The sequence below is a fragment of the Petaurus breviceps genome, unplaced genomic scaffold, assembly GCF_028583685.1.
Source record: "Petaurus breviceps papuanus isolate PSGF00001 unplaced genomic scaffold, PetGlider_PUasm1.0 175, whole genome shotgun sequence".
Classification (NCBI taxonomy): domain Eukaryota; kingdom Metazoa; phylum Chordata; class Mammalia; order Diprotodontia; family Petauridae; genus Petaurus; species Petaurus breviceps.
Window position 1 is genome coordinate 17099644 of NW_027185764.1, and position 10489 is coordinate 17110132.

Sequence of the window (10489 nt, forward strand, 5' to 3'; positions counted from 1 at the left end):
GGGGGGGGGGAGGCGCTCTGGACAACGGCTAGCCCAGAGTTTCATCAAATCACAGAACACTTCTCAAAGTGAGCCCCAAAACAAAGCCTCAAATCAGGGTTTATATACCCTTCTCCTGGCTCAGAGAATGTAACAACCTTATTGACCCACTGGCCAATCAAGAAGTATCTACTAAAAAACAAGCCTCCCACTCCAGGCTCCAGGTGCACTTTAGCCTAGGGGCAGGGAAGATCTTAAAAATTTACATTCCCATTACAGCAAGTCACTTAATTTCTGTTTGCCTCAGCTTCCTCAGCTGTAAAATGGGCATTATAATGCCACCTATCTTGTAGGATTGTTGTGTGGATCAATAGATCCACAGTTAGATCCAAAACGTGATATTTGTGTAAAGCACAAGCACTTAGCTTAGTGCTTCGCACACTGTAGGCACTATATAAATACTTTTTCCCTACTCTCCTCTTCTTCCTCCTCTCTCTCCTCCTCATCCCTTTCATCTTCCTCTGAATCATCACAGGCTTATAAAGCTCTTCATTAAAAGCCCAGTGAAATAGATAGCACAAATATTCTTAATCCTAATTTTTATATGAGGAAACTTAGGCTCAGAGCCAGAAGTCTTGCTTATGCGTAGTCATATAGCTAGTAAGTCTTATAGCCAGGCTTTGAACCCAGGTCTTCTGATTCCCGGGTTAAGTTTTCTGCTATACCCCACTCTTTATACTATGTTTTGCTGCTTATCCAGATATAGTTAAATTCTATATAATGCTATATAATTATATGTAATATGCAGTTTAGATACATAATTTAATATAGTTTTTTTGAAGGAGAATGAGAAATGACAAAAAATTTGATTACTCTCAAATGTCCAAGTGCCTACATGCCCTTTTTTCCATTCCTGATCCAGCAGTCCTGTTGTCTGAGGCCAAGGGCTCAGTTGATGAAAGCATAGAACTTTGGATGGCAGCTCCAGTGAGAAATCAGGAAGAGCAATAATATAGGAATATTTGGCATACTTCCCCTATTTTGGAACTTAACAAATGGCAAGGGGAATTAAGTGCAGATGTCATCTCCAGTTCTGTTACAGACCATGTCCTATGTCTTTTCCAGCTTTCTCTCTCTAGTACCTTTAATACCACTGACTTAAAAGTACTAGTTGGCAAACATCTTTAAAGTTGATTAGCAGAGTGTAGTGAATTGAAGGCCTGGGTTCAAGTCCCAGCTGTGACACATAACTGACGTTGTGACCCCAGACAAGACACTTAACCTCTCAGTAACACAGGCAACTAACTCCCTTTTTCTTTTTTTCTTTTTTTTTTTTGGAAGGGGGAAGGAAGGCAGGGCAATTGGGGTTAGTGACTTGCCCAAGGTCACATGGCTAGTAAGTGTTAATTAAGTGCCTGAGACCAGATTTGAACTCAGGTCCTCCTGACTCCAGGGCTGGTGCTCTATTCACTGCATCATCTCGCTGCCCCTGCAACTAACTCTTTTAATACTGTTAAGTTGCAGAGCAGTTGATGACCTGCATTGGTGGAAGGAGTTTCCTGTTTAAGTATTATCACAGGTCCAGTTAAAAAAAAAAAACTTTAAAAAATCCTTAGATTTCCACTAATAAGTAATTAAGAAGTGACTACAGCCACTTGTGAATGCAAATCACAGTTTAAGGTGAATAGGAAAGAAGGCTGATGTCATTCATTTTACTATCTATGTACCTCATAGAATTATGAAACATGGGACTTTGGAGCTGAATGATATATCCTTATGGAAAGGCAAAATCATGAAAAAATGTTAATGGTACAACAGATTTTCTGAGCTATTTTGAATCTTCTGCTGCCTATTAATGGGACATCTTTGTCCCATAGACATCTGAAATTCAACATGTCCAAAACGAACTCATTATTTTTCCTCCGAAGTCCTCCCCCTTTCCTGACTTCCCTGTTACTGTTGAAGGTACCACCATCCTCCCAGTCACCCAGGCTTGCTGTCTCAGTGCTGTCATCCTTGACTTCTCACTATCTCACCCACCTTATCTAACCTGTTGCTAGGTCCTGTTGATTTTATCTTCATAATATCTCTTGTATGTGACTCCTTCTTTCACCTGGCACTGCCACCACTCTGGTGCAGGCCCTCAGCACCTCACTCCTGAACTGTTGTAACAGCCTGATGGTGGAGCCGCCTGCTTTAAGGTTCTCCATACTCCAGACTGTCCTACACTCAGCTGTCAAAGTGATCTTAAATTGCTAGTCTAAGCATGTCACCTCACTACTCAGTTAACTCCACTGGCTCCCTAATATAATAATATGCAGAATCAAATATAAAATCCTCAATGTGTCATTCAAAGCTATTTATAACCTGCCTTCTCTCCACCCTCAGTCATCTTACACCTTTCACACCCATTGCCAGACTCCCAAACCAGTACTCTGCTGTCCAGTGACACTGCCCTCCTTATTGTTCCTCCAAAAAAGAGGCTGAGTCTTTTCACTGACTGCTCCCCACCATGCCTGGAGTGCTCTCCCTGCTCATCTGTGCTTTCTGGCTTCTCTAGTCCCCGTTAAAATCCTGTCATTTAGAGGGAGCCTTTCTGAATCCCTCCTTTCAATTTATCCTGTATAGAGTTTGTCTGTACATAGTTGTTTGCATCCTCAGTTAGACTGTGAGCTCCTTGAGAGCAGGGACCTTTTGAAACTTTCTTTGTATTCCCAGCATTTACCATACAGTGTTTAGCATGTAAATGTTTATTGACTGTATGATTGCATGGCTTTCAGATAGAGATAAGAGCATTAGTTGAATTGAGGTTGGGTAGAATGGATGAAAAGGGTCCTCAGGAGAGCTATTAATAGAGAGGCAACTTCTACAGATTTGAAGTCCTCACAGAAAGAAATTGCTTATTTGCAAAATACTTTCTTTCTAATGAGAGGTAGCTTGGTGCAGTAGAAAGAACTGGATTAAAATCCCATTTTTATTCCTTGCTACCTATGTAACCTTGAACAAGCCACTCAGTTCTCTTAGCTAAGGTGTATTTGTGTGTGTGTGTGTGTGTGTGTGTGTGTGTGTGTGTGTGTGTTGGTCTAGAATACCTCTAATGGTCATTTTTTTGCCTTAAATCTATGGATCCTCTGATCCTTGCAGGGTGTACTTTAGAGGAAAATATTCTTTTTAAAAAACATTTTTATTTATATCTTTTGTTTTTACACCTAAATTTCCCTTTGTATCCCTTCCTTTCCCCCCCTTCCAGAAGGTCACCCCTTATAATACAGAATTTCTTTAAAAGAAGAGCCAGAAGAGAAAAAAAAAATCAACAAAATTGATCAATACATTCAAAAAACCTGACTATATATATACACACATATGTATGTGTGTGTGTGTGTGTATATATATATATATATTATATATATATACAATGTTCCATACCCAAAGACATATACATACTCCCCTCCCAACCCCTTAGTCTCTGCAAAGGAGGCTGTGTATATATGTGGGGATGTCTTCGTTTCTTGGGGGCCAAGCTTGTTCTTTGTAATTTTGCAGTGTTCAATTTTTATCTTTTTTTTTTTTTTTGAAGTGGTGGTTCCATTGAAATTGTTGTATGTTGTTTTCTTGGCTCTTCTTACTTCCCTTTGCATCAGTTCAGGCAAGTCTTTCTGTACTTCTGTATTCATCATATTCACCATTTTTTACTGTATAGTAATATTCCATTGTTTTGTTTATCCAACAACATAATTTGTTCCTCCATTCCCCAGTTGATTGGCATCTTTATTTCCAAAAAAATAATTTATTTCTGAAAAATACTCTCCTGCCTCTCAGAATCAAGCCCTGCCTCATCATCAGTCCATCTCATGTATTGTTAAATATTGAAACAGTGTGTCCCATATGAATACAGTCTACGTAGGACAAGGTTACATGTCATTAAGTAAATATTTATTCTGGGCCAGAATGGTTTAAGCCTATCTTGCTTTCTTCAGAACCACCCAGGATATCAATCTCTGCCAAGTACAGTGGGAATCTCTAATTATGACCATTTGTTCGGCCAAGCCTGGGAACAAGTGGGCTAAGTTGAAGGGCGTTCTGGCAGCAACACCACTGAATTTCCTTCCGTTTGTGCTCAGCACTTAAAACTAAACCCCATTTTAACTGGTGTTGGGTTTTTATCAGAGCAGTAGCAGACTCTGTTTTGTGGTAAGAAACAATTAGCCCCTAATTGCCATCTTTGAAGATTTCTTCTATGTATATACAGAAATCAACAAGCATTTACATGGTAAATAAAATGCTTTAAATACCATTACTTCTTTCAGGCTGGTCTAATAAGGATGGTAGATCTAAAATTTTGTCTTTTAGCTCTTTCTGTCATGAAAAGGACTTTTAAAAAGAAATTTATTTTTATTGATAACTTTTGCATCATTTTGGGGGGAATATATCCCCTTCTCTGTTCACTGGGCTATGGCATGTTTAAAAGGAGGCAGGAAAGAAGTAGTTCAGTCAAACCAACCAGCATATTAATTGTGACTCGCAGCATATCTAGTATTTTATACCCATGGTTCTCCACCTTTTCCAAGATGGAAGAATTTTGTATTTTCTCAGCTCTTCTCCCAACCTAAGCTTGGTTATTATAATTACATAGCATTCAGTTCACGAAAAAGGAATTTTAAAAGGGTGGGAGTGTTATACCTTCTTGTTCAACATTATGTCCTTGCCTCCTCTTGTTAACATTAAAAGCAAATCCACATTTACTTGTTTAGATGAGTATTTTATAGCTGCCATAAAAGACCAATCTTCCAGGTATTGGTCGTCCTGACTTGTTAGACACACTGACTCCTCTTGATGGTTGCTAGGATTTCTCCTGACATCAGCTATTTCTTCCAGAGAGGAGATCTCATAATGGTAACTGAAACTTTCCTCCATTGGGTCTTGTCCTTCAGAGTTACAGGATCCAGTTTTTGTGCCAGAAATCTTAGCCCAAAGACACAGACATGGTTTAGTTTAATGAGTATATAGCAGCATGTGATTGTAAATGGAAATCGAGAGACCTGGTTTTCAAGTTCTGACTGTCACTCTCTGTATAATCTTAAATTGCTTAATTTCTCTGGCCTTCAGTTTCTTTGGGCAGACTGATCTTCCTGAGTTTAAATCTGGCCTCAAATATACATATTAGCTGTGTGACCCAGAGCAAGTCACTTAACTCTGTTTGCCTTGGTTTCCTCATCTGTTAAATGAGCTGGAAAAGGAAATGGCACACCAGGCCAGAAAATCCCAAATGGGGTAACAAAGAGTCAGACACGACTGAAATGACTGAACAGTAGCAGTTTCCTTATCTGTAAAATGAGTGGTCAAGATTAAACAATCCTGACTACCTCATTGCTGTGGAACGTGATATATTCAACATGTATCTTACTTGAAACTACAGAAGTACAAACTGGTTTTCCCACTGAATCTCATTTATATTTTAATAATAGTAACTTAAGAAAAATGTCTGTTGGCTTCTCAGTTGTGTGCACCAGAAGAAATCTGCCTGAGATTTCACTGGGTTTCCTAGTTTACACTTCACCTCCCCCATTTGGCTCCAGTCCTTGTGATCCCCTTGTGGAGATCAGCTTGTAACACAGAGAATACCCTGGCCAGGTATAGCCACTTCTTTCTTTGAGCTTTAATTACTTAATTTGGGAGCAACCAACACAGTGACTTATTTTTCTTTCCTTGAGAGAACACCAGTAAAAATAAGGTTTAATTGTAAGTACTGAGCACAAATGGAAAGAAATTCAGTGGGGCTGCTACCAGAATGCCTGTCAGCATTTATTAACCCTATATCGGGTCTTTCCATGATTCTCTGAATTCTTCATATTCATATTATATAGTAATATTCCTATTCACTCTTGTTTCACAATGTTGTTTAACTGTTCCTTAGTGGATGGTCATCTACTTTGTGTTCAGTTCATAAAAGTTTTGGTTTGCCCCTTTTAGGGTTTATACACTTCTGTGACAAAGGGTATATGTTACTTGTTAGCACAATTTCAAAATGCTTTCCAAAATGGAAGAACCAACAGGAAGTTTGAACAGCAAAATATTGGTACATGGCTGTTTGAGGCAGACAGATTTTCATTGAAAAGCCACTAATTGATGATAGGCATGCTTTGAAGATAGAAGATGCATAGAAAATTGGAGCCTCCTACCACTTCCTGTCTTCAATCTTTGAAATTATCAATCATATAATTACTAAGGAGATGCCCCCTTTGAAGACATTTGAGAATGAGTGAAATGAGTAGTAGAATGAGTAGCTACTTGACTACTGGAAAAGAGTGCCAGGTATGGTAGGAAACGGAAAGTTAGAGCTAAGAGGGACGAATAAGCAAGGGTTAAGTGACTCCTCTGGCTGAGACACCAATGTCTTAGCATTTAGTGTACATTTAGCATATCTTTAGGTCCTTTCTTCAGCTAAATAATGACTTAAAGAACTAGTTATAGAATGTCCAGTTGCCATGATGAGTAGACCCTTTTTGCTGGATTTAACTGATTGAATTAAAATGGGTTCCCTGAGATGTTGTTAGGCGATAAATTTAGAGCTTAAAGGTTTTTTGTTTGTTTTTGTCTATCTTACGAATTCCATTCCAAGATTTTGCTATGAGGAATAAATCAATCAGTATCTATTAAGTGCTTACTATGTGCCAGTCACTGTTCAAGGGAAAGAGTGAAGTTCAGAATTTCCTGGCTTCATTTGTTAAATTTCCAAGTCCATGAACTAAGTTCAGGCCCTTAGGGATCTGTAATTTGTCAAACTATTATCTGAAAGTCTTGCTTTCTCTCTGTTCCTAAGATACATTGTTGTCTTAACTTGTTCCTTTATTTTCTCACTCTGTCTCAATTCTTATTATAACATATTTGATACTTTAGCTGTGATCACAAGGTGGATGTTTTGATTATAAGAAAAAAAATGCCAGTGTAGATCAAGCAGTATGAAGTGTAGAGAACAAATGGAATGTGCTTTCTCTGAATCTTGACAGGCAACGAAGGTGAGCTGTGGGTGTTGGATCTTAGCAAGTGATCCTGACTGCCCCCTTTTCAGTGGAAGAGGAGGCCCCAAACAAGACCAAAAGAAGCAGAGGTGCTTCTCATCTCCCCTTCAGACATTTCACCTCTTGGTATCCCCTCTTCACCTATCCATCACCCTAGTGTTCTGATTTAAGGAAAAGTGTCTCATTAAAGAAATCAGCACAAAAGTGTTCATGACTAAAAAGCAAAAGAAGCCTAGCAAAGAAGAATTTCTTTGCTCAGTGTTTTCATTGCCCCCCTTCCCCCCCCCCCCCCCAGGAGCTTCTAATGGTTGGACTTCAGACACCAGAGAGGCAGGGTGGTGTAGGAGAAAAGAATATTGGATTTGGAATTAGAGAACCTGGGTTTGAATCCAAGCTCTGCTACTTAACTATTTGTATGACTCTGTGGAAGACATTTTTGCTACTCTGGGCTTCCAGTTTCCTTATCTGTAAAATGGGGATATTAGATTCGTTGACTACTAATGTCTGCTTCTAAAACCATAATCCCGTGGGTGAGACTTTTTATTGGTGATTGTTGGGAGAGGTAAGATGCATTTTCTCAAGCTCTTCAAATTGTATCAATGTATCTCCTAGGTATATAAGGCAGGCTGGATCTGTTTATGTCATTAGGACACCTTTAAGTCATTGCCTTGATGTTTCGAGTTATCCATATGCTCACAATATACCAGGGGGTCATCTGATCAGCAATATTGTCAATATGTTTATTCCCAGCCTCTGAATAAACATCTCTGTTGATAGGGAACTCACTACTAAAGACCATAGTCAATCTATTGCATTTTTGAGGATTTCTAATTATTAGGAAAGACTGAGGGAAATAAATGACACCAGTCTTCAAACAGTTGAAGGTTCCAAGGTCCAGAGCAGAGAACTAGAACCAAGATATAGAAATTATAGAGAAATAGATTTTGACTTAATGTAAGGGAAAACTTCCTATTTCTCTGTAGCTTCTACACCTAGGTTCTAATTCTCTGCTCTGGACCTTGGACCCTTCAACAGTTTGAAGACTAGTATCATTCCTTTCCTCTGTCTTCTCTTATCAAACTTTAAAGTCCCCATTTCCTTCAGCTAGCCCTCTTACCATCTTGGTGGTCCTCCTGAATGCACTGTTTGTTAATGTCTCCCTTTAAAAGAGTCACATAATACTCCTGATAAAGTCTAACCAAGGCAGAATATAATGGGTATTGCTTCTTTTGTTCCAGATAAGTTGGCACTATGTACCTCAACATTTAGCCCTGATTTTCCCTAGTAAGAATAAAGGAATTTTCTTGGGGAAGAAAAGCCAATTGTATATTTTAGAGAAATGAATCAGTTGATATAAAATACACCATCCTTTTGATATTGACTAACAATCTGAATATAATCATCTGAAGATACGTTTTGGGATTTTTTAAAAATAAGATTAGAAATTGGATTTGTGATTTTATTTTACAGGGAACTCCCAGACAAGACTCTGCCTCCTTCCTGTCAAATTCACAGGTGGCAAAACTCCCATGTGGGGAGGGGCAGCTAGGTGGCTCAGTGAATAGAACACCCAGCCCTGGAGTAAGGAGGACCTGAGTTCAAATCCAGCCTCAGACACTTAACACAAAACTAGCCATATGACCTTGGGAAATTCACTTAACCCTAATTGCCTTACTCTCCCCCCTCCAAAAAGGAAAAAACAAAAAAACAAAAAACTTCCCATGTGGGGTCGGAACCAGATTAAAATGTAATTGGGAATGTACCATATACATGGTGTTGATGTGTGGTTTTCTAAGGCAATATGTGGGCTGGAGGGATCCTTATTTGAATTTATTAGCCCTGGTTTAGAACACTGAGATGTTAAGTGACTTGAGACACATAGCCACAGTACATATCAAAACCAGGACTTCAACTCAGGTTGTACTGGCTCTGAGACCAACTCTCCAAATACACTATACCATGCTTCCTCTAATATTTTTTAAAAGTAGGGGTGGCTAGGTGGTGCAGTGAATAGAGCACCAGCCCTGGAGTCAGGAGGACCTGAGTTCAAATGTGATCTCAGACACTTAACACAAAAACTAGCCGTGTGACCTTGGGCAAGTCACTTAACCCCAATTGTCCTCCAAAAAAATTTTTTTAAGTAGTCAGTAATTCATAGCTTCCTCGTATTTTTAAATTTCAGAATGCTGTAAGGACAAACAGAATATAGCGATTGTTGGTTTGCATAACTCCTCCTTTTAGTTATGGGAGGTGCCTTTGTACTGTACATATTCACCTGAGGTTCTAGGTCACTTCCTGCTTCTCTCTCCTCCTGCCTGTACATCTGATTCAGGTCTTTAGAGTAAGCCCTCCTACTTTCTTCTCTTAGTATATGTTTAAAGTGCCCTCAGGATTTCTCAGATTGTGCTATATATACTCCTTGCCTTCCTGGAATCCAAACAGTTTTTCTTTAGATATGTCTTCCCTGAAATGACCTGTAGTTTCAATCAGGTCTGGTCCTGGTGACATAGTCTTACACCCCCTTGAATATTTTGTTCCTAAAATGATTCTGTAACCTCATTTTGCAATAATAAGAAATTGAAATCAATGTTTCTTTCCTTCTTCCCATCCACTCATGAGGAACTCTAAAAGCTTCTGTCCTTAGTCCTCTGCTCCTTGTTACTATCTCTCCTTAGAAGATTTTATCCACTTCGTTTTAATCCACTGTGCATTCCAGTCCCTAGATCTATCCTTCACCTGTCCTAGGTTCTGGCCTCATGTTTCAGCCTACCTTCTCTGCCTCTGAGACCTCAGACTCAGCGCATCTGTAACTGAATTCTTATTTCTTTCCCAAACCAGAACTTTCTCCTGACTTCAGTTGTTGTTAATGGTATCAAGCTCAGAACCTCAGAGATCTTTGATTCCTCCCTTTCCCTTACTTCGCAACTTCCAATTAGTCTACATGGCCTGTGGTTTCTTGGTAGTAGCTTATATCTATCCCTGCCTTTCCATTCCTAACCCGACCCTAATTCCGTCCAGACTGTATTGCCTCTTGCCAAGACTATTCCAGTAGCCTTCTAATGGTTATTCTTGCATCCCCCTCCCTTATAATCTCTAATGTCTACCATCTTCAATTACCCACTATGTTACCAGAGACTTAATCTTCCTACAGCACCATTAGATTATCACCTGCTGTAAAATCTACAGTATTTCCCCAGTGCCTAATTTGATAACTCATATCCAATTTACATTTCCAATCCTATCTCTCTGTCAAGAATTCTTAGCCATTTTTTGTATCTTAGCCTGCTTTGGCAATCTGATGAAGCCTAGAACCCCTTCTCAGAATAGTATCTTTAAATGCATACATTTTAAAAGTAGGATTACAAAGGAAACATGACATTGGAATATAGTTACTAAAATACTTATAAAAAGTTAACTAACCCCATATTATGACCACAAGTGAACTGTTCATTATTTGACAAATGTCTCATTTTTTTCCCACCTCAGTTTTT

At 39.0% G+C, this 10489-nt stretch overlaps 1 protein-coding gene across 2 annotated transcripts in view; it reads left to right on the forward strand.

Annotated features, from left to right (window-relative positions):
* Window positions 1–10489, forward strand: part of CUNH7orf50 (chromosome unknown C7orf50 homolog) — a 340684-nt gene that overhangs the window by 93708 nt on the left and 236487 nt on the right. The window lies entirely within an intron of this gene.